Source organism: Crocuta crocuta, unplaced genomic scaffold (genome assembly GCF_008692635.1).
Source record: "Crocuta crocuta isolate KB4526 unplaced genomic scaffold, BGI_CrCroc_1.0 scaffold330, whole genome shotgun sequence".
Lineage (NCBI taxonomy): Eukaryota > Metazoa > Chordata > Mammalia > Carnivora > Hyaenidae > Crocuta > Crocuta crocuta.
In genome coordinates this window covers 1,678,410-1,699,765 of record NW_027530521.1, presented here as the reverse complement: position 1 = coordinate 1,699,765, position 21,356 = coordinate 1,678,410, and the positions used below count along the sequence as shown (strand labels likewise).

At 40.1% G+C, this 21,356-nt stretch overlaps 1 protein-coding gene and 1 long non-coding RNA gene across 10 annotated transcripts in view; one reads left to right on the top strand and one right to left on the bottom strand.

Moving 5' to 3' along the window:
- Nucleotides 1-21,356, bottom strand: part of AMBRA1 (autophagy and beclin 1 regulator 1) — a 177,498-nt gene that overhangs the window by 50,455 nt on the left and 105,687 nt on the right. The window lies entirely within an intron of this gene.
- The window catches only part of LOC144234164 (uncharacterized), a 43,146-nt gene that overhangs the window by 11,538 nt on the left and 10,252 nt on the right, over nucleotides 1-21,356 (top strand). The window contains exons 2-3 of one of the 2 annotated variants that reach the window (XR_013335875.1): nucleotides 3,621-3,730; nucleotides 12,300-12,354. This is a non-coding gene — a long non-coding RNA (uncharacterized LOC144234164). The remainder of the gene's footprint in view (nucleotides 1-3,620; nucleotides 3,731-12,299; nucleotides 12,355-21,356) is intronic. The other variant, XR_013335876.1, reaches the window with a different exon arrangement.

The following is a 21,356-nucleotide window of genomic DNA, read 5'->3' as shown; positions in this document are numbered from 1 at the left end:
AAATCAGTTGAAAGCAAATGTCACACAAAAACCTACACACAGATGTTTATGGCAGCTTTATTCATAACTGCCAAAACTTGGAAGCAACCAAGATGTCCTTTAATAGGAGAATGGATAAATAAACTATGGTACAACCATACAATGGAATATTACTCAACTCTAAAAAGAAATAAGCTATCAAGCCATGAAAAGGCATGGAAGAAATTTAAGTGAAAGAAGCAAAAAACTATACATGTTGTGATTCTAACTATGTTTTATTCTGGAAAAGCCAGAACTATGGACACAGCAAAAAGGTCAGTGATTGCTAGGAGTTTAGGGGAGAGAAGAAAGTATAGTTGTACCACCAAGGAGATTTTGGGGGGCAGTGAGCTATTTTGTATAATGCTATGATGGTAGATACATGTCATCATACATTTGCCAAAACCTATAGTACTTAACATTAAGAGTGAAACTTAATGTAAACTATGGGCTATGGATGATAATGATGTGTCAGCGTTGGTTCATGGGTTATATATAACAAGTGTACTGTTCTTGTGAAGGATGTTGATGGTGGGGGGTGCTCTATAGGAGGCATATAGGGACTCTCTGTGCTTTCCACTTGATTTTTTTTTTTTTTGTAAACCTAAGACTGCTCAAAAAAAAGGTCTATTAATTGAAAAAAAAAAAAATAGAAAAGAGCCCAAGACTCACTCATACTCTAGGAGACAGTGGAAACAGCAGCTGTGTATAAGGATACTGGCAGTTCACTTTCTATCATATGACCACAGAGTTCTTTCCCTGAATCCTCAGAGCAAAAGAGTAAATAAGGATGATTATGACAAAGATAAAATAAGGAGAAAAAGAAACTTAAATATAGTGATCCTGGCCAACCATCAGAGAACAGCAAAATCAAGCTGTCAAGTCTCATTCTCTGAGTCAGGTCTTCAACTTGTAGGCTGGAAACCTCGGGAATGAGTCTAGGGATAAAATCTTTCCATATTTTTTATTTTCTTAATTTTTTTTTTTTTTGAGAGAGAGCGAGCGAGCGAGCGAGCATGAACAGAGGAGGGGCAGAGAGAGAGAGAGAGAGGGGAGACAGAATCCAAAGCAGGCTCCAGGCTCCGAGGTGTCAGCACAGAGCCGACGTGGGGCTTGAACTCACAAACCATGAGATCATGACCTGAGCCAAAGTTGAATGCTCAATGGACTGAGCCACCCAGGTGGCCCTGGGGATCAAATCTTAACAGTCATGACAGTCACGTGGTAGGTGAGCTCCACCAAACCTGACAGCCTGCATGATGCCTCTCTCTGCCTCTGCTTCTCTCAGACTCCTCTGTTCTGTGGCTTGGAAAAGAGAATTAGAAACCTTTTTTCAAAAACAGCTCTTAGCCTCTCTCCAAGATCTGTTCTCAGAGCAGGAAAGTGAAGAGTATGATTCAACAGTACAGTGAAAATAAGGAACAATGAGAATCATTAGCAAATGTATCAGAAAAGCTAATTAGGGAGGGTAAAAAAGGGCAAGTTACAAAGAAGGAAACAATTAAATTATATTTCAGTCCTATAAAATTGTTCCATTTGAGGCTGCCTATTTCAGAATGGCCATCTCTGACTGTGATGCTGCTGGGAAGATAGAATAAAAATGGGGCTGGGGGCCAAAGACTCATCAGCCTGGAAACACAATTACTGTCTTTCGGCTTGGTTTGTGGTACAAGGCCAAAACCCAGCTTGCTAATTGGTCAGTAGAATGGAGACCAGAAACTCCAGGGCAGGTCCAACCGAACAATTTATCAACTTTTCAAAGTTCTTTTTAGAAAACCAGTCACAAAAGACAACATATTGTATGATTCCATTTATACGAAATGGAAATGTCTAGAACAGGCAAAGCTATAGAGACAAAAAGTAGATTAGTGGCTGCCTGGGGCTGGAAAAACCGGTAAAGGGGGAAGGGAGAAGTGACTGCTAATGGGTATGGGAAGGTGATAAACAATATTCTGAAGTATACAGAGAGGCAATGGTAGCACAACTCTGTGAATATATTAGAAAGGACTGAGCTTTATACTTTAAAAAGGTGAACTATACGGTATGTGAATTATATCTCAATAAAACTATATTAAAAAACACTACTCAATATTGGGTCACCTGGGCAGGTCGGTAGGTTAAACATCCAACTTCAGCTCAGGTCATGATCTCGCAGTTAGTCACAGGTTTAAGCCCCACACTGGGCTCTGTGCTGACAGCTCAGAGCCTGGAGTCTGCCTTGGATTCTATGTCTCCCTCTCTCTCTAACCCTCCTCTACTTACACTCGGTCTCTCTCTCTCTCAAAAATAAATAATAAACATTAAAAAAAATTTTTTTAATTACAAAAAGATACTCAATATAAATTTTGGTTAATTTGGGAAGTAAAATATGGCAATCCCTTTTGGTATCCCTTTGAATTTCTTTAATAATTTCAAGTACTGGTGAGTATCTTTTTATTGATTGGCTCACTGTATTTTTTTAGCACATACTGTACCTACCCATATCTTATGTGCATTTTTATGTTTGGTTATTATAAGTTTTTCCCTACAAACTATCTATGTTCTTTGTAAATTAATAAATTGGTTTCTGTCTGTGAAAAATAATTCTTAGAGTAATATAACATGGGATTATTTGGACATAAAAAGCATTCTTCCTCTCTAAGTATATAGTGAATGGCATCCTAGGAAGAACATTTATTCTTCTTTCCAGAAAGTTTCATTCAAATGCAGTCTTTAAATCTGCTTTAAGAAGGAAATATAACTAAGCACTGTCATACTCACTTTGTCACCTTATCACCGTTTAAAAAAATCTCATCTAAGGCTACAGTCAATTATTTTATAGCCTGCAGACCTGGAAAGAGTCCCTGATGGCAGATAACAAGACTTCCTCAAAGGGTAGAAATCTCTCTTAGTTCCCGTTTACAGTGCTCATTTACAGTTTTGACACTGAAGAAAATGACCAGACGATATAGTTTGTTTAAAAACAACAGCTTTATTGAGATATAATCCACACATCATACAATTCACCTACGTAAAAGTATGTAACCCAAGAGGTGTTTACTATTCATACCATTGGACAATCATTATCAAAACCAATTTTACAAGGACCATCACTACTATCTAATTTCAGGACACTTTCATCACCCCCCTCCCTCTCCATCAGCACCTTACCCATTAGCAGTCACTCCCTCCACTCTGCCCCACTCTCTCCCTAACCTTAGGCAACCACTAATCTATTTTCAGTCCCTATGGTTTTGCCTTCATAGGCTGGACATTTCATCTAAATAGAATCATACGGATAGGTGACTATTTGTGTCTGGCTTCTTTCATTTGGCACCATGTTTACAAAGTTCATCCATGCTGTAGCACGTATCAGTCCTTTACTTCTTTTTAATGGCTGAAGAATGTCTACTGTATGTTTATATGCAAACCTGTGGTTTGCATGAGAATAAGAAAATAGTTTTTATTTATAGAAAACACACTGCATGGAAACCCAGCAATCATAAAACTGCCTGATGGAAACAAAAGGATTTCCTCTGGAGGGAAAAGTAGGTTTTTAGGTTTTCAATTCTGAGTATATTACCTATAACTGAAACCAAGTCTTCAATTTTTCTTGAGGCTAGAACAATGAAGGGAAAGGAGAAGAAACAGCTATGAACTATTTCTACATATCACAGCTTCATCAAAAACTGTCTCAAAACAACTCAAACCAGGACTATGTGACCACAGCGGAGTAAGTTTTACAACACGCTAAGAGAGGAAGAGATATTAATCTTATATTCATTAGGGCCAGAGCAGTGGATAGAGCCTTCCTATCCAGAGTCAGTAGTACAAAGATCTGGTATTAATGTTTTTAAAAACTGCGATGAAAAACACATGACATGAATTTACTGTCTTGACCATTTTTAAGTGGTTTGGTAGTGTTTACTAGTTTAACCCAGTTTAGTAGTGTTAAATATATTCGCACTGTTGTGAAACAAATCTCCAGAACCTTTTCATCTTGCAAATGTAAAACTCTAGACCCATTAAACAATTCCCCTTCCTCTTCCCCCCGTCCCCTAGCAACCCAAATTCTACTTTGTTTGTATGAATTTGACTACTCTGGATACCTCATGTGAGTGGAAGCATGCAGTAATGGCATTAGTTTTTAACATACTCTTGAAAGAAGAGTTGCATAACTAGAGACACGCACCCAAAATTATTCGCAGACAAAGTGTGAAATCAGGGTCACACTCAAATCTACAGGAAACAGTTCTGATGGGAGAAGGTAACCTCTAGAGTGGGTATGGTCATTTTCCTTTAAAAAGCCATTCAAAGGGGTCAACAGCATAGGGTTCATGCCACTAGACCTAGTGACTTTCAGAAAAGCCCAAAGTGGTGGGGTATCCACAAGGATACTTTGCTTTCTAACTCAGGGATCATCAATGATTCAATCACACAGCCGTGAATGTACCAGTGTCATCTGAAATTCAGCAGTGTTATTCCACCCTAAAGCAGTAAGAGTAAGCTGCTCTTCACCAGGTCCTCACTCCTTCCTCCCATTATATTAAAATCCAGGATTAATCTTGACTATTAGCAGGGTGAATGGTACTTTCTAGCTCTCTGAAGTCAAGCTAAGATGCTCCTGTGGGTAGATGAAGAACAGGCTGAGGCCTGTTTTCATCACCATTCTGTAGATCTGCCCTTCTTCAATATATATATCCTAATGAAGCAATTATCTAACACTTACACTAATGATCTAATTGGGACAAGTAATTATGAAAGCAGAACATCCATTTTCAAAGAAATGAATATCATTACCTTTCTTCTACCCACAAACATTATTTAAGACAAAAACAAATAAGCTCACAAGAACACATGCTCCTGAAAGATTATCGGGAACAACATTCCAAAACCCACAGGGTTCAAGAGAGATACAGGAAAAAAAACCCAATAACCCCCAAACAAAAACAGAAGCTAAAAACCTAACATTCTCTCCCACCAGGCAGGATTTCCTCAAAGCCTCTACCTTTGACAGAAAACAAGCAGGTGGATAAGAGCATTAAGAACTGCTCTACCTCCGCTTCCACATCCCCCCCAACCTGCCATTTACTCCAGGATCCCACAACCTCTGTTGCTAGGAGGACACTGGCTTTGGCAGGTCCCTGAGAGAAGCCAGGAATGAAACTGGCGAGGCCATCATCGTCTCGCTCTTACACACGGAGCTGCTCACGGGGGTGCCTCAGCACCAAAAGGAGGGCAAAGACGGGAGAGGGTAGAAGGACTGAGGGAGAAAGAGGTGAAAGAGAAAGATGAACAGAGCGTATGACTGACTCAAACACTGAACGGCTCTCACCAATCACTTGTCTTAAATTGCTGAGACTCCTGCAGCTTTTACTGTTTGGTGGAAGCACAAGTGAGTGGAATTGGACCAGTGGGTCCTGGGCTTGTCAGCAGCAGGAGGGAAACGACCTTTATTGCTGCAAAGAGGATACAGATTTCCAAAGCCTAAAATCTGCAGTGAAGGGAAATGGAAATGTGCTGAACGTGGGTTTGACTGGCAGCTTTCCTCATCTGTCGATCACAGGGTAATAAACACTGGGAGATGGCAGAAATGAAGATAAATGCTTTCAGCAGTGCCGTTCCCCACCCTCCCCTCCTCTTCCGCCCCCACTCAGCACATGACAAGAGTTAAAGCAAGGAAATAAATCAGCTTCTTAACCAACTCTTTTGTTAAAACTTTCCTTACAGGCCACCTACACGTGAATGATTGCTCTATGAGCCTACATTCTCATTAGGGAGCCCAGTTTGTAAAGGGTGAACAGCTCCTGTCAAATCACACCTGTACATTTCAGGGTACACCATTACCCAGCTGAGTCAGTTGGGGCCAAGGTGTAAGAAGGAGGCCAGGGCTGCTCCCAGAGGGGAAGGCACCAACCCCTGGTGAAGCTCAATAATCCAAAGCCTCGCTCACTCAGTCTAAAGGAGACTTTGGAGAGCTAAGGGCAGTGTTGTTGTCACTGTAAGCAACCACTGTCACATTCCTGTTGAGCCAGGGAGAGAAAGGCTAAGGCTAACAAAGAAGCTCCGGGAGCTTGGAGGTCAAAGGTAAAGTCAGATCAGAAAATGAACTACAGAGCAGAACACTCAGTCTTGAGTATCAGCTTCACATTCCCTTTGGAATGACAGAAACCTTAAAAAGGTTGATGATCTTACGGGTTTCCCACGAGAAGGTCCAAGGGAAATATCGTGTATTTTGGGACTTGTGACATTGAAATAAAGCATCCAGCTGACTTGGTTTTTATAACGAGCCTAGAGTTGTTTTTTTTTTAAGTAAGATGAAAAGGTCAGCAATTCCTAATGCTTGTGGCAGCTGCTTATATGAAAATGGCTGGAGTTGTGTAAAAAAAAACCAAAAAAACCCCCAAAAAACCCATATCCTGATTCTGCTAAAAGTGGGCCTGGCAAAAATCTTAGTAATTAGATCCTTTAAGACACTCCAGGGTCACTGGCTGGCTAGCTGGAGGAGCATGCAACTCTTGATCTTGGGGTCATGAGTTCAAGCCCCACACTGGGTGTAAAGATTACTTAAATAAATAAATTTTTTAAAAAAGAAAGACCTTTGAAAAGACACTCTGCTCTACTGGCCCAGCCAGGCTATTTCCTTCCAGATCCTGAAATGGAAAAAGATTCCAGACCTTTGTTTTAAAGTGCAGGCACCAACTAGTGGAAAGTCTGGAGCAAAAATAAGTGGGAGAGAGCGTGGTGACTGGGTATGCTGCAAACCACAAACTGCTCAGAAGCTTGGGTAGTCCCCAGAGCCATGGATGTGCTGTGGAATCCTAGGAGATCAACACTTGTCACATAAAGATCATGAATTTGAAACAGTTTCTAATTAAAATCCACTGTTCAGACATTAATACCAGACACAAAGTGGAAAAGCATTATTAATGAGCCCTACCTTGAGACACAGCTAAAAGGATGTACCTAGAAGCTAAACAACAATCCAGACTAGCTTTTCTAGTCTGTAAACCTCAATGAAATCTCCTCTCTTCCTGAAAGCTTTTCTGAATTAGACGGAAATCTCTGCCCACATGATATTAGCCATTTTCAGAAGGCAAAACATGCGTTGTGACTATAAGTATATAAAGTTTGCTCTGAATTCAAATGTGTATATCTCTGGGTAAACTTAGCCATCAATTTTCAATTGGTACTGCATATTTCCTTCTTTAAAAAATTTTTTTGTAATGTTTTATTTATTTTTGAGAGAGAGAGAGACAGGGAGAGAAGGGGAAGGTCAGAGAGAGAGGGAGACACAAAATCTGAAGACGGGCTCCAGGCTCTGAGCTAGCTGTCAGCACAGAGCCTGACACAGGGCTCAAACCCATGAACTGTGAGATCATGACCTGAGCCGAAGTCAGACGCTTAATCGACTAAGCCACACAGGCGCCCCATATTTCCTTCTTTATAAAGATGACAAAGGGGTGGGTCAACTTTTCACTCACATTTTTAATACTGCACAATCATGGGTCTTGGGACTTGAGTGTTGCCATTCATATAATAAGCATGAAATATACAAGGGGAAGGAACACTGATGGGAACTGCAAGGAATGTCATTGCCAGACATATAAACTGTTCTTTCTACAAGTGAGAAAACATGTCCTAGACAGTCTTTACTGCTTTTATCTATTATGGGGACAGGATAAATTATAAAGAACCAACTCATAAGTGAAGGGAATTTGCAGTCCATTATATATACCCAGGAATGGGACTAAGCAACTACAATTTGCAAAAAGAGCTTGTTTTTAATTGTAAATAAACCTAAACATCCATCAAGAAGAGGACAATTAGACTGTGGTCAATCACACTACGGAACACCATACAGCCATTAAAAAGAATCTTCACATACTGACACAGAAAAATGTCCTTGGTCTATTGCTCTGTACAATCTCATCTCCCTTAAAAATCAAAATGGAGAAATATATAGGTGAGTAAATATACATGTGTATTCGACTTTGCATATAAAAAAATTGGAAAGATACATTCCAAACCAACCAGAAATAAGATGGTGAGGAGACACATAAACTTTTTACAGTGCATATTTTGATAGTATCTGAATTATTTACAATGAGCCTGTATTATTTTATGAATTTTATTTTATTATTTTTTTAAATATTTTTATTTATTTCTAGGAGAGAGAGAGAGAGAGAGAGAGAGAGACAGCGTGAGCAGGGGAGGGTCAAAGAGAGAGGGAGATACAGACTCTGAAATAGGCTCCAGGCTCTGAGCTGGCAGTCAGCACAGAGCCTGACACAGGGCCCGAACCCACAAACCGCGAGATCATGACCTAAGATAAAGTCGGACGCTTAACCGACTAAGCCACTTAGGCGCCCCTATTTTATGAATTTTAAAAGGGCAGGAAGATGGAGAAAGAGGAACACTTTTGCACTGCTGGTGGGAATGCAAACTGGTGCAGCCACTCTGGAAAACAGTATGCAGGTTTCTCAAAAAATTAAAAGTAGAACTATGACTCAGCAATTACACCATATTCGTCCAAAGGATACAAAAATGCTGACTTAAAGGGGCACATGCACCCCAATGTTATAGCAGCGCTATCAACAATAGCCAAAGTATGGAAAGAGTCCAAATGTCTGCTGATTGAGGCATGGATAAAGAATGTGTGGGGTGTGCACACCCACCACACACCCATTGAAACATTACTCAGTGATCAAAAAGAATGAAATCTTGCCATTTGCAACAACGTGGATGTAACTAGACTGTACCATGCTAAGTGAAATAAGTCAGTCAGAGAAAGACAAATATCATATGATTTCACTCGTGTGGAATTTAAAAACCAAAACAGATGAATATAGGGGAAAGGAAGCAAAAATAAGATAAAAACAGAAGGAGACAAACCATAAGAGACTCTTAAATACAGAGAGCAAACTGAGGGTTGCTGGTGGGGTGTTGTGTTGGGGGACGGGCTAAATGGGTGATGGGCACTGAGGGGATGAGCTTGTTGGATGAGCACTGGGTGTTATATGTAAGTGATGAATCACTAAATTCTACTCCTGAAATCATTATTACACTATATATTACCTAACTTGGATTTAAATTTTAAAATAATAAATAAATAAAAGGGCAGGAAGAATAATAAGTCACTTTTATAATGATCTATTAAAAAGCCATACATTTTACTATTTAATATCCCTTATATTTAACATGTGCATTTATTTGTTCCATGAAGCTAACTAGTTGAAGGACTTGAGAAAAACTTCTTGGTCCTGGGTTTGCAATAAAATTCAAACTTCAAGTTTTCCGTTTTCACTGAGTGCCAGTCAGAATGATGCTCTGAGATGCTCTTCAACATCTAAGAAGTTATGCCTTTGTCAGCCAAATAATCTGTGCTATGGACTAACAAGGAGCCAGAACAATTCCATCTCTGGGTAAATATCTTAGAGAAAATGCCATACATATACACAAGGAGCTATGTCAAAAAAAAGTCTGAGACATGCTGTAATCATAAAAATCTAGAAAATTTAATGTTCATCAGTAAGGAAATAGATAATAAAATGTATATAAGTGAATACTAGTATACTATGTAACAACTAAAATGGACAAATCAAATTAATCAAACCGTGTCAATGTGGACTGATAAAAACAGAATACTGAATTTTAAAAGTTGTAAAATGATACATGTGATATGATACCATTTAGAGAAATACAACTCTTAAAACACAAAACAAAGATTCTTTTCCTAATATTAAGTTATAAAGATGGACTGCAATTATATAAACCAAATTCAAGATAGAAGCTGCCTCTATGTAGAGCAGGAAATAGAATTAAGGAAGTCAAAGGGAACTTCAACTTTATCTGCAATGATTTTTAAAAATTGAGACAAACAGGGCAAAATGGTAACAACTCTTTTATTCCCCCCCCAAAATTTTTAATGTTTTATTTATTTCTGAGAAAGAGAGAGACAGCGTGAGCAGGGGAGGGTCAGAGAGAGGGAGACACAGAATCCAAAACAGGCTCCCGGCTCTGCGCTAGCTGTCAGCACAGAGCCCAAAGCAGGTTTCCAACCCACGAACCATGAGATCATGACCTGAGCCAAAGTCGGACAGAAGTTGGACGCCCAACCAACTGAGCCATCCAGGCGCCCCTGGTAACAACTCTTGAATCTCAGTTGTGGGAGGACAAATACTGGTTATATACATATGTGCCTGTATATACGCATTATGCTTTTTTGCACTGTTAAAATGCCTCACTACTGAAGGGAGGAAGGAAGAGGGTAGGAAAGGAGGAAGTACACAAACAAGCAAGCAACTGGGGACACAAAAGAAAGACCTTTATATGCTTTCCCACAATCTTAATCCTTGCCCAACAAGGTGTAGTTGAGGCAGTAATAGATTAAAATGAAATAATTTGGGACAAGAAGTCCTATAAAATTCCAAAGGTGGACAGCAGAGATGGCCACATTTACTTGGAAATCCTGACAAGAAATTTTGCCCACAGAAACATGTCCTGAGTCTTGATGAATCATGTTTATACCATGTAAAGCCCAAGCCACTGCACTGGTGAAACAATCCAGCAGGCAGCTATGAACGGCAGATAGTCCCACAAACATACCCCACAAAAGTGGAGACTCTAAAGCCATGGGCTTCCTGGGTGCATACTTGGAACAGTCTGTCTGCCATCAATGAAACAGACAAATAGATGTCTAGCCCCAAGCTTTTCTCTTAGATGCCATCCTGATGCCTTCTAATATTTTACCTTGAAGACCAGAAAGACCTACTTTTAATGCCAGGTTAGATCAATTTTTGAAAGAGGCCTGTGGCAAAATTCTTTTAAAAGTTTTTTGAAAGGGGGACTTCACAAAGGAAAGCAGAAGATATGAAATTTTAGTCTTGTCTTTTCTGCCAGAACTGTTATATGCATTTCTCAGAAAATACTGGACTGGCTCTAACACTTGAGGAATGCCTGCAAGCCAGTGAGCATGGTGGTGCACACACCTTCTCAAGACTATGCTGGTCACCATAAAGGATGCATAAGAAGCTGCCAACTTCTCTATAAGCCCCTTGGGGTAGGAGTTAACATCATGAAATAATTTTGCAGTTAACTCTAAGCCATGGGCCCTTGTCCCTTACAAAATCATCTATCTTCCCATCTATTCTTGCTCCAATCCATTTATCGATCCCAGACTGATTATTTTTAAACACTTTGACTGGGTTGCTCATCTATTCAAAAAGCTTTAATGGCTCCTCATGACCTAAAACGAGCAAGATTCCTTGGTCTGCTACTCAAAGCCCTCAATGATCTGTCTGTAATCTGCCTTTCTCTGCCTATCTCCCATTGCTTGTTATTCATTTCAATTTGGAATTATGTTTTTTTAAGGTTTATTTTTATTTTATTTTTGAGAGAGAGAGAGGCAGAGAGAGGTAGACACAGAATCTAAAGCAGGCTCCAAACACTGGGCTGGCACAGAGCCCGACATGGGGCTCAAACTCACCGACTGCAAGATCATGGCCTGAGCCAAAGTTAGATACTTAACCAACTGAGCTACCCAGGAGCCCCAGAAATATGCTTTGAATATATCCCTACTTTTATACTTTTGCTCATAGTGTACCTACTCTGTAGATTCATTCCTTCCTCTGTCCACTAATAAGTGTTTACTAAAATCCCCTAATCCCATAGTCCTACTCAAGGACTCTCTTAATCCCTTTTTCTGGGAAGTCTTTTATGATTTCACTAACCTGATATTATTGACCTTATGGAAGGCCCCTAGCATTTCATCTCTCTTATTCTGACATATTCCATCTGCTCATCTCCTACCTTCCTGTCCAGGCAGGACTCTCTGCCATTATTCACTCCATTTGAGGACAGGTATAAAATTCAGTCCACCAGAGGTCCAATTCAAAATCTTTTCTGTTCCCACTCAAAATTTTCCCTGAATCTGAATCCCCATAGTACATTGTAAATGGATTCTTTTGGAGGGAAGGACATATATAATTTCCTCACTTTTATTTATTTATTTATTTTACAGTTTATTTTTGAGAGGGACAAAGTATGAGCAGGGGAGGGGAAGAGACAGGGAGACACAGAATATGAAGCAGGCTCCAGGTCCCAAGCTGTCAGCACAGAGCCTGATGTGGGGCTTGAACCCACAAACCACGAGATCATGACCTGAGCTGAAGTTAGATGCTTAACCGACTGAGCCATCCAGGAGCCCACAATTTTCTCACTTTTAGATGAACTGTCTTTTTTTTGAAATTTAAATTTTAATTATTTTTTAAAAGAAAAATTAACATTCAGTGTTATATTAGTTCCAGGTGTACAATACAACGATTCAGTTCTATACATTACTCAGAGCACATAATGGTAAGTGTACTCTTTTTTTTTAAATAATTTATTGTCAAGTTAGCTAACATACAGTGTATACAGTATAGTCTTGGCTTTGAGAGTAGATTCCCATGATTTAGCACTTACATACAACACCCAGTGCTCTTCCCAACAAGTGCCCTCCTCCATGCCCATCTCCCATTTTCCCTGCCCCTCCAACCCCCCCACCCCCATCAACCCTGGATGAAATATCTTGATGCTCTGCCGCAGAAGTTATACAGTAACTCCATGTTAAATACAGACACAAATGGTTACTTGAACGTGTGTCACTCACTACTAACTAGTTGTAGCCCCTTAAGAGTAAGCGCTATCTTAAATCCCTCTGAGAGATTGAAGCACCACTCAGTCCTTGTGCCCTACAAAGCACCTTGCCCAAAGCACAAAGTTGCAACTCAATTTGTTGACTTGGAGCCAAAGCACCTTTGGCTTTGAGAAATATCCACTCAACCAGCAAAAGGAAACTTCCAGAATTCCTAAAACCCCTTTTGTTTGATTGCCAAAACTTGAGAAAAAGCACCCAACCTCTGGAAACGTATACAATATAGTACTCAGGGCACTGAGAAACTGATGGTTACATCCAGAGGAAACACTCCAAGAATTTACTTCTTTCATAACTGCAGCCAAAACAAAGCAAGGGTAGGCAGATTTTTTACTACAAGTTGGTATAATGTTAAAAAGTTTCTGCCTCTGGCCTCTGAAAGATCCAAGCTGGGAGCAGGCGGTCCCCCTTTGTCTGACTCTGCAAAGCCCTTGCCTTAAGGCCAACAGGATTAGCACAGCCATTTCATGCTCTGAAAAGTCAGAAAAGGCGAGATGGGGAGCTTTTCACTCGAGGAAATGCCTAGTAGTCAGAGATGGTTCTGTTTTTGTTCAAAAGATAAGCGGGGATGCTGAGGTTAAAAAGCAAAATTTCCAACAATGCTTAATGAAAGGTTTGGAGACAATGTACAGAATTAGGCAATGAGATAAATTCCAAGAAGAGAGGAGCAGGTGCCAGAGCAAAAATGCAGCAGAGAATCAGCACTAGATGTTTTCATGCATTCAAAAATTTCCATGTATTTAAAATGTCATCAGGACGCCCTGTGAGCACAGACTTGATGCAGCAATTAGGGGTGCAGGCTTATCCCTCTCGGCGCAAAATACCCACAAATAAACTCCTGGCATAAAACTCCAAAGAAAGCAGAAAGAAAAGCTTTACCATAAAAAAATTGAGCAGTTGCTACATTCTGTTGGTTTAATAGAAAATTAACAAACCTTCTCGTGACAAGGAAACGTAAACCCAAATCCCGTGTACAAAGGCATGGAGCCCCCAGAGCCCAAGGTGGAGTTTAAACCTGGGGTCTGCAGATGGGCTTCAGGAGGCCAAAAAGTCACTCAAGTAGCACATAAAATTGTGTGTGTGCAATATTGTGTTAATTGTGTATTCTGTTTTCTACATTTAATCGCGTCCTGACATCTTGGTTGCCTTGCATAACGAGGCCCTCCCTGGGCCCGCTCATTCCTAGAGATAGCAAACAGCTGGCCTGCGAGCATGCAAACCAATGGAGGGAGCCCATACCGATAACCACTTTGGTCGTCAAACTCACACAGCAAACCAGTGTTTCCTCTGTCCTATATCGCCCCAGCACCAGGGATGGACAAGCAGGGATCACCGCACAGCTCAGAGTCTCACAACATTATTCAGGCTATGTAACCCTAACCCTACTCTGCACATCTACTCTGCCTCAGCCTTCCCTTCTGAAAACCCCGAGAAGGGCTCTGGCTCAGGCTTTCCTCTCACATCCTGACTGACCCTACTATTTCCCCATGTGGCCTTGCAGAGTATCCCGTGTCCCTTTACTCTGGGAATTTTAAGTAACGAACCACCTTTTCTTTTAATGGCACTGTCTCCTCATCTGCTGGCCTCGCCATTCCTGAATAAAACCAAAATCCTGGGTACCCTTTAATACAGCTACATGTGTACCTTGTATTCTGAGAGGAGGGTCCAAGTTCTTAACATACATTCTCACAGAGTTCCCTGTCCTCTAAAAGATTAAGAACATTTAAGTTCTTAACCTTAAACATTTAAATGTTTCAGATCACACTGGGGTTCTAGTTTAGTGGTAGAGGACACATGGCCGATGAAACCTTTCTAGGGCACATGTAAAGCCAGGTGGTTATTCTTAGAGTGGCAAGAGAACACTGGAAATTGCAGAGGGCTTTGTTTATTTTGTTTTTCCTTGGCTATTCGCAGTGCAGGGGATCTTAAGGCAAGGGAGTATAAAGGGAGAGGCCTCATAAATCCCCAATGTGGTGATGGTAATACTAAATTAGCATTTCTCTCGAATAATACCAAACTTGAAATGCGTAAACATCCACAGGGTTTGGGAGATTGGGGACTGTCTATGTTATGTTCTATAAATGACTAGCACACTGCACCAATCAACAACAATATCACCAGCAAAGAGATAAAGACTTGGCCTTCAACCTCCATAAGGCTGACAAAGATAGAGAGATTTTTTAGACCGAAGTAGAGTCTTGAGACATGCCCTGAATAAAGAATAGTGATCTCAAAACAGAGGGCTTTTTGATGGCTAAGTGAGGACTGAATATTAAACAGATATCAATCAAACCTAACACTGTGGACAATGAATATAAAATGGTAGTAAGATGTCCTTCTTGCTTGGTTGGAGCCTATAATCCAGTTGGGGAGATAAGACTTACATCAAAAGCCTCACAAACAAGAAAAGACAATGCAAGTGTCTAATGAGTAGTACAGACAACTAGAGCCACAGCCATTTAAGAGGGGTCACTGAGCTTGGGGAGAGGAGACCTGGAAAACTTAGTGTGGAAATTAGGGCTTAAAAGAAGGAGAGATAGGATTTTTAAATTGGGAGAGGAAGGAGAAGGGTTCAGGGTACAAAGAGACTACTGCTCAAGCAGTTCAGAATTCCAGGGCCATGATCAGTTCAGTGGAAGCAAAGGCTCTTAATATAAAGAAGAATATAAAAGTCAAGCTGAAAAAAGAAGGAATTTGTCATTTGTGCAGCAGGAAATAGAAATCCTTTGAAATTTTTGAGGAAGGGAATTACAAAGTGGATAGCTTTTAAATTTTAATTTTTATCAAAGCACTACATACACATAATTTTAACAGTTAAAGAGTATTACAAGACTAATAAGTCAAACAGCAGCCTTTTGCCCCATCTTCTCCCCTGATTTCTGCTCTCCAGAAGCAATTACTTTTCAAATCTTTTAGCTGTTTTTCTTCTGATAATTAACTGTCATATTTCTACTGTCACTAAATTTTCAATTTCAGCTATTATCTTCTGGCTCCCTATGATAGGAGATGATTTCTCCCACCCTCTTTCCTCCCCCATCCTTCCAAAATAGCTATAACACATTTTAGGTTAAATAATGTTAATTATTTACAGTATTACAACTATATAAATATCCACAGCACACAGAACAGTATAGTAAACTTGTATTTCCTCTCACACACAGTTTTGCTTCTTCTGCAGGAGAAATGCTCCTGGTGTCACTCACGGCTCATCCCCCTCCTTTTCCCATTCTCTTTATACAATAAGCATGTATTTCTGTCTCCTTCCTTCACTGTCATTTTAGAGGGATTTGGGGGGAGAGAGGATGGAGAGAAACACGGGTGTTAAATCCTTCATGTTTACCAGAAGTCTCTGGTCACATTTTACGAAGAGTGCTATGGGCAAGTATTTCAGAGGCGGGATGACAATAAGCAGAGTGCCACCAGTTAATGGAAACCGCCATGGTTTGACAATGGCCAGGATCGGGGTTAGACAGTGAGACAAGAAAGGGAGGAACAATGGGGGGGTCTGTCAGGGATGAACCATCTGAACACGGCAGGAAACAGAATATGGCAGAGCTGGAGAGAAGTGTATCCATAAAAACTCGCAGGCCTAGCACCTGGGGTCAGGAAGAATGCTGGTGGCCTTAGCAAAACGAGGAGGGGGAGAACACTATAAAAAGAAAGTTTGGTTTTTGACACATTAAACAGAAGATGGCTGTGGCCCATCTAGAGTGAAAATAATTTATTAAAATGTCTGTTATTTTCATTAAAGTGACAACTCAGAAAACAGACAAAAGCAAATAGGAAAGTTGGAGTGGAGCTGCTGGTTGGGAGGAAAGGGAAGCTGGGAATGGAAAGCTTTTCAAAGGGAAGTGATCAAAGGAACACTGTTTAAGAGAGGATAGGTTTTTTAAAAAAAATTTTTTTAACATTTATTCATTTCTGTGAGACAGAGAAAGACAGGGTATGAGCAGGGGAGGGGCAGAGAGAGAGAAGGACACACAGAATCTGAAGCAGGTTGCAGGCTCTGAGCTGAGCTGTCAGCCTGAACCCACGAACTGCGAAATCATGACCTGAGCTGAAGTCGGATGTTTAACTGAGTCATCCAGGAACACCAAGATAATTCTTTCAAAAGTTAAGCACAAAGTTACCATATGAACTAGCAATTCCACACCTAGGTGTATACCCAAGAGAACTGAAAACATGTCCAAACAAAAACTTGTACATCAACGTTCACAGCAACATTATTCATAATAAGTCAGAGTGGAAACTGTTCAAATGTCCATCAACTGATAAATGGGTAAATAAAATGTGGTATATCCATACAATGGAATATTATTCAGCCACAAAAAGAAATGAAGCACTAACACATGCTACAACATGGATGAACACTGAAAACATTATGTTAAGTGAAAGAAGCCACATACAAAAGGCTATATATTGCATGATTCCATCTATATGAAATGTCTGGCAGAGGCAAAAATAAAGAGACAGAAAGTAGCTGCCAGGAACTGGGTGGGAAGAAAGGAATAAGATGCTGTCGCTAATGGGTATGGGGTTTCTCTGTGGTGTGATAAAAATATTCCAGAATTAAGCAGGTGGTGATGGCTGCACAACTCTGTGAATACACTAAAAACCACTGAAATGTACACTTTGAAAGGCTGAATTTTATATATGAATTGTATCTTAGTTAATAAAAAAGAGAAATTAAAGAGAATGAATGGGGACTAGGAAAGTTGCTGACTTAGGAGGTAAATCACTGTGAAGGAACAAAAAAGGTAAGAGATCATCCACATCCTTATAGATGCGAAGAGCAAGTCAACAGAACCAAAGTAAAGAGGAAATCTTAGAAAACTGCTTCCAGCACTCAGCCTAACTATACATTCTTCAAATATCTCTCCCAAGAATTTGAATCAGCTCTAAAATCACCTTAAGTAAGGAATAGAGAAAAGGTTTTGTGAGCTTTTAATTAACTTAGTAGTATGTACCAAGTGATATCAATATATAGGAACTTAACCACACTGCAAAGTTTTACAACCTGAACCACATCAATTAATTAGGGCACCTGAACCTTGAGCATTTAGTTTACTTAGAAATACATGAATGTTACACCCCGAGGGCACAGAATGGTGAGAACTACATAGGAAGCCCTCAGACATTTGTTGAATGAAGGAATGCGGGCTGAAAAACAGTGCTATCTTCTGTGAGTATGTGGACTATAAGAACAATGGTGAGAAGAGCCCAATGTGGGGCTCAAACCCATGAACCGTAAGATCATGACCTGAGCCGAAGTCAGACGCTTAACCAACTGAGCCATCCAGGCACCCCAGCAAAATACCTTTACACTAATCAGTTATATAACTATGACCTATAGTACCTTCTGAGGAAAACATAATTGCTACCATTTTCTAAATGCTTATTATGTGCCAAACATCACATTATGTTCTCATTCAATAAAAGATTCCCATTAAATTTTCATAATTACCTTAAAGGAAGCGTGGCTATTCACTAGACAAATATTTATTGAGTGCCTACTTCATGTCAGACCATAAACAAAACAGGCAAAAATTCCTGCCTTCGTGGAAATTACATTCTGGGAGGAGAAGAAACAGAATAGAAATGAGTTGACTGCATAGCATGTTGAATTATGTTAGGTACCATAGAGAACTGGAAAACAGGGAAGAGAAATGGAAAATGCAAGGTGTGGCAGATTGGCAATTTAGGGTAGTCGCTGAAAGGCTTTACTGAATCCCTCTTTTACAAATGAGGAAACTTGAAGCTCAGGTAAGTTAAACTACTCTCCCATGGTCACCCAGGTAGTAAGAGGTGAGAGGAAATTTAAATTCAGCTGCCCTTATTATTAAGCTGATCTCTCCCCAAGCTGGTAATAAATTCAGTTATAAAAGTTTACTTCAGCAGATATTTCCTTAAGATTATGTTGGCATTTTTAATCTCCCAAAGGGGTTAGGGAATAACTTCCTATTTCAGTATTTGAGGCTTCATTTCACAACCACATCAACTTTTATAAAGGAGTTGTGAGTGGCCTCAGATCTTCAGCTGACATTATATTCTTGGAAAAGAGATCAAAATAATAATGAACCAGGGATAGTCAGAACATTTCATGGACTACGCTCAGCCTATGAAAAGATGATGCACAAACCCTGGACAGGCCCCACCTCCTTCCTTACTGTGGCTGTGACCACCTCTATTTTGTTCAAGACGTATTTATATCCCAACGGTGCCCAACACAACTCAGATGCCCTTTAGTGACTCCTTTTGTTAAGCTGGGATGGATGCTTTTCAGCCACCTGAGCCCATCTCTTAGTATTGAGGTGTTCCTGTCATTAGAACATCCAAAACTGGCAGTCCCAGCGTGTCTCAGGTAGTTCACATACTGCAAATAACCTGGGTGCTAAGGCATGTATCTACTTTTATTCCTTTTGACTTCAGATAACATCTTTTCCAAAGGAAGTCATAGTGCTTTGCCATTTCTTCCTACTTAATCCCTGGAAGGAACACGAAGGTAAACACCACATCCTCTCCTGTCAAGTGGACAAAGAGGCTAAATGACTCACTAAAATTATATAGTGAATTATTAAAGGAGCCAGAATGACAACAGCCAGGCTGTCAAGTTTCTAGTTCAGCTTCCAACACACAAGATAAGTAATTCCCAAGTCTTTCTGTGTCCACCACACACATTTGGGTATTATATTTTGAGGCAGTATATTTGATGGGATTAAAAGATTCAAAACAACACTACAGTCCACATAAATAAAAACGCAGTCACTATTATAATAAGACAATGCCTCATGGCGCCCATCTAGTGGACTCTGGTTCTGTGTCTCCCAGAGCCCTGACTGTTTGCTCACCTACTCACCAGGCTAACTTCTCACATGCTCTAGAAAACACAAGCTCTTCCTTTGGCGCCAGTCTCTTACTCCCTCCTACCAACTTGTAAACTACTCTAGAACACATATATGACTTCCTCATTCCCTAAATCAACAATTAACTTTTTTTAAAGTGAAAGTGCATTGTACACACTGATCTAAACTCAGTGGCATGCCAGTGTGCTAGGCTATGCAACAGCATGCCTTCAGGAAAGCAAAGCTGTCAACTAAGAAGTCAACTCAAATTCAGTGGTTAATTAAAGCTTCAATGCAACATCACAGGGAAATAAGTAATTGATAAGCAGTGCCAAAGGCACTCACTAAGGACTATATCAACCTGTATCACATCAGAATGACAGCCCCTGGAACAGCTAGGAAGAGACAACTGACTTCATCTATGGAAGCCAAAGCTGGAAGATCACTATACCTCTCCAAAAGAGCTTGTTGAGGAAAAGGAGACTATTGAAGTCTGAGTGGTAGGAACTTCAGGTGTGGTTAAGAGACACAAGGAAAATTAGAGGACTGATAGCTTGCATTTTCTGTAACACATTTCTTCTATAGAATAAATGTTCTATTGACATCCTTTGGGTAAAGTTTTGTAATACACAAAGTTAGTTATTTTCCTCACTTGTGGGGAAAATACCGACAGTGATGTAGTGATCAGGCGTAGGAATCATATAAAATCTAGTACTTCTAGATACAGAGTAACAACAGTGATTCAAAGTACTGAAAAGGTAAGAAAATAATTGAACCTGCAAGGATTCTTAAAATATTTCCCAGCACTTAGCATAAGACCTAGCACACAGAAGCACTAAAAACCGAGATTCCACTGAATTTATTACCCACAAACTTGAAAACAAGACTGTATTATCCATTTGAATAGCAAAGATGGAGTAGTAAAATCAGTCAGTTTTGGTATTTTTTCCTGGTGATTAATTTCACAATGAAGATACTAAATATTAGAACAACCTAGGTAAAATAGTTTCCAACAAATAAGAGAATAAATGAACAAATAAATTGTTCTGTGGCATAAGATAAATATGAACAGGGGCGCCTGGGTGGCTTAGTTGGTTAAGCGTCCGACTTTCGCTTAGGTCATGATCTCGCGGTTCGTGGGTTCGAGCCCCGCGTCGGGCTCTGTGCTGACTGCCAGCTCAGAGCCTGGAGCCTGTTTCAGTCTGTGACTCCCTCTCTCTCTGACCCTCCCCTGCTCACGCTGTCTCTCTCTCTCTCCTAGAAATAAATAAAACATTAAAAAAAAAAAGATAAATATGAACAGAACAGATCCTTTCATACACTTCTCAAATACAAAAAGAAAGTCTAATCTCTACCTCAAATTCTACCCTTTGTTCTAGTGTAGTTATACAGTCTATTGGACAGAGGGAGGAGAAACCTACAAAGTATTAGTACTCATTTTAGATTCTTCCCTATGGCTACCAGACAAGACTAGGCTCGAGGGTAGGAACACAGTACTGGTTCACTGAAGATACCTCATCCCCATCCACCTTTATCTTAGGAGATCCTGGACATGGTCTTTAGAGCCAGAAAGATGGGGGAGGCGAGAGGAAAAGTCAAGAAAGTCAGAAAAGCAGGAGAGCCTGGGTGGCACAGTTGGTTAAGCATCTGACTCTTGATCTGATAGTGCAAAGCCTGTTTGGGATTCTCTCTCCATATCTTAAAATAAATAAACATTAAATTTTTTTAATTTAAAAAAAAGTCAGAAGAGCAGCAATACAGTATATAGTTGAGAAATGGAAATTTAAAAACTCAGTTTGAGATGGTCCATAGATCTATAA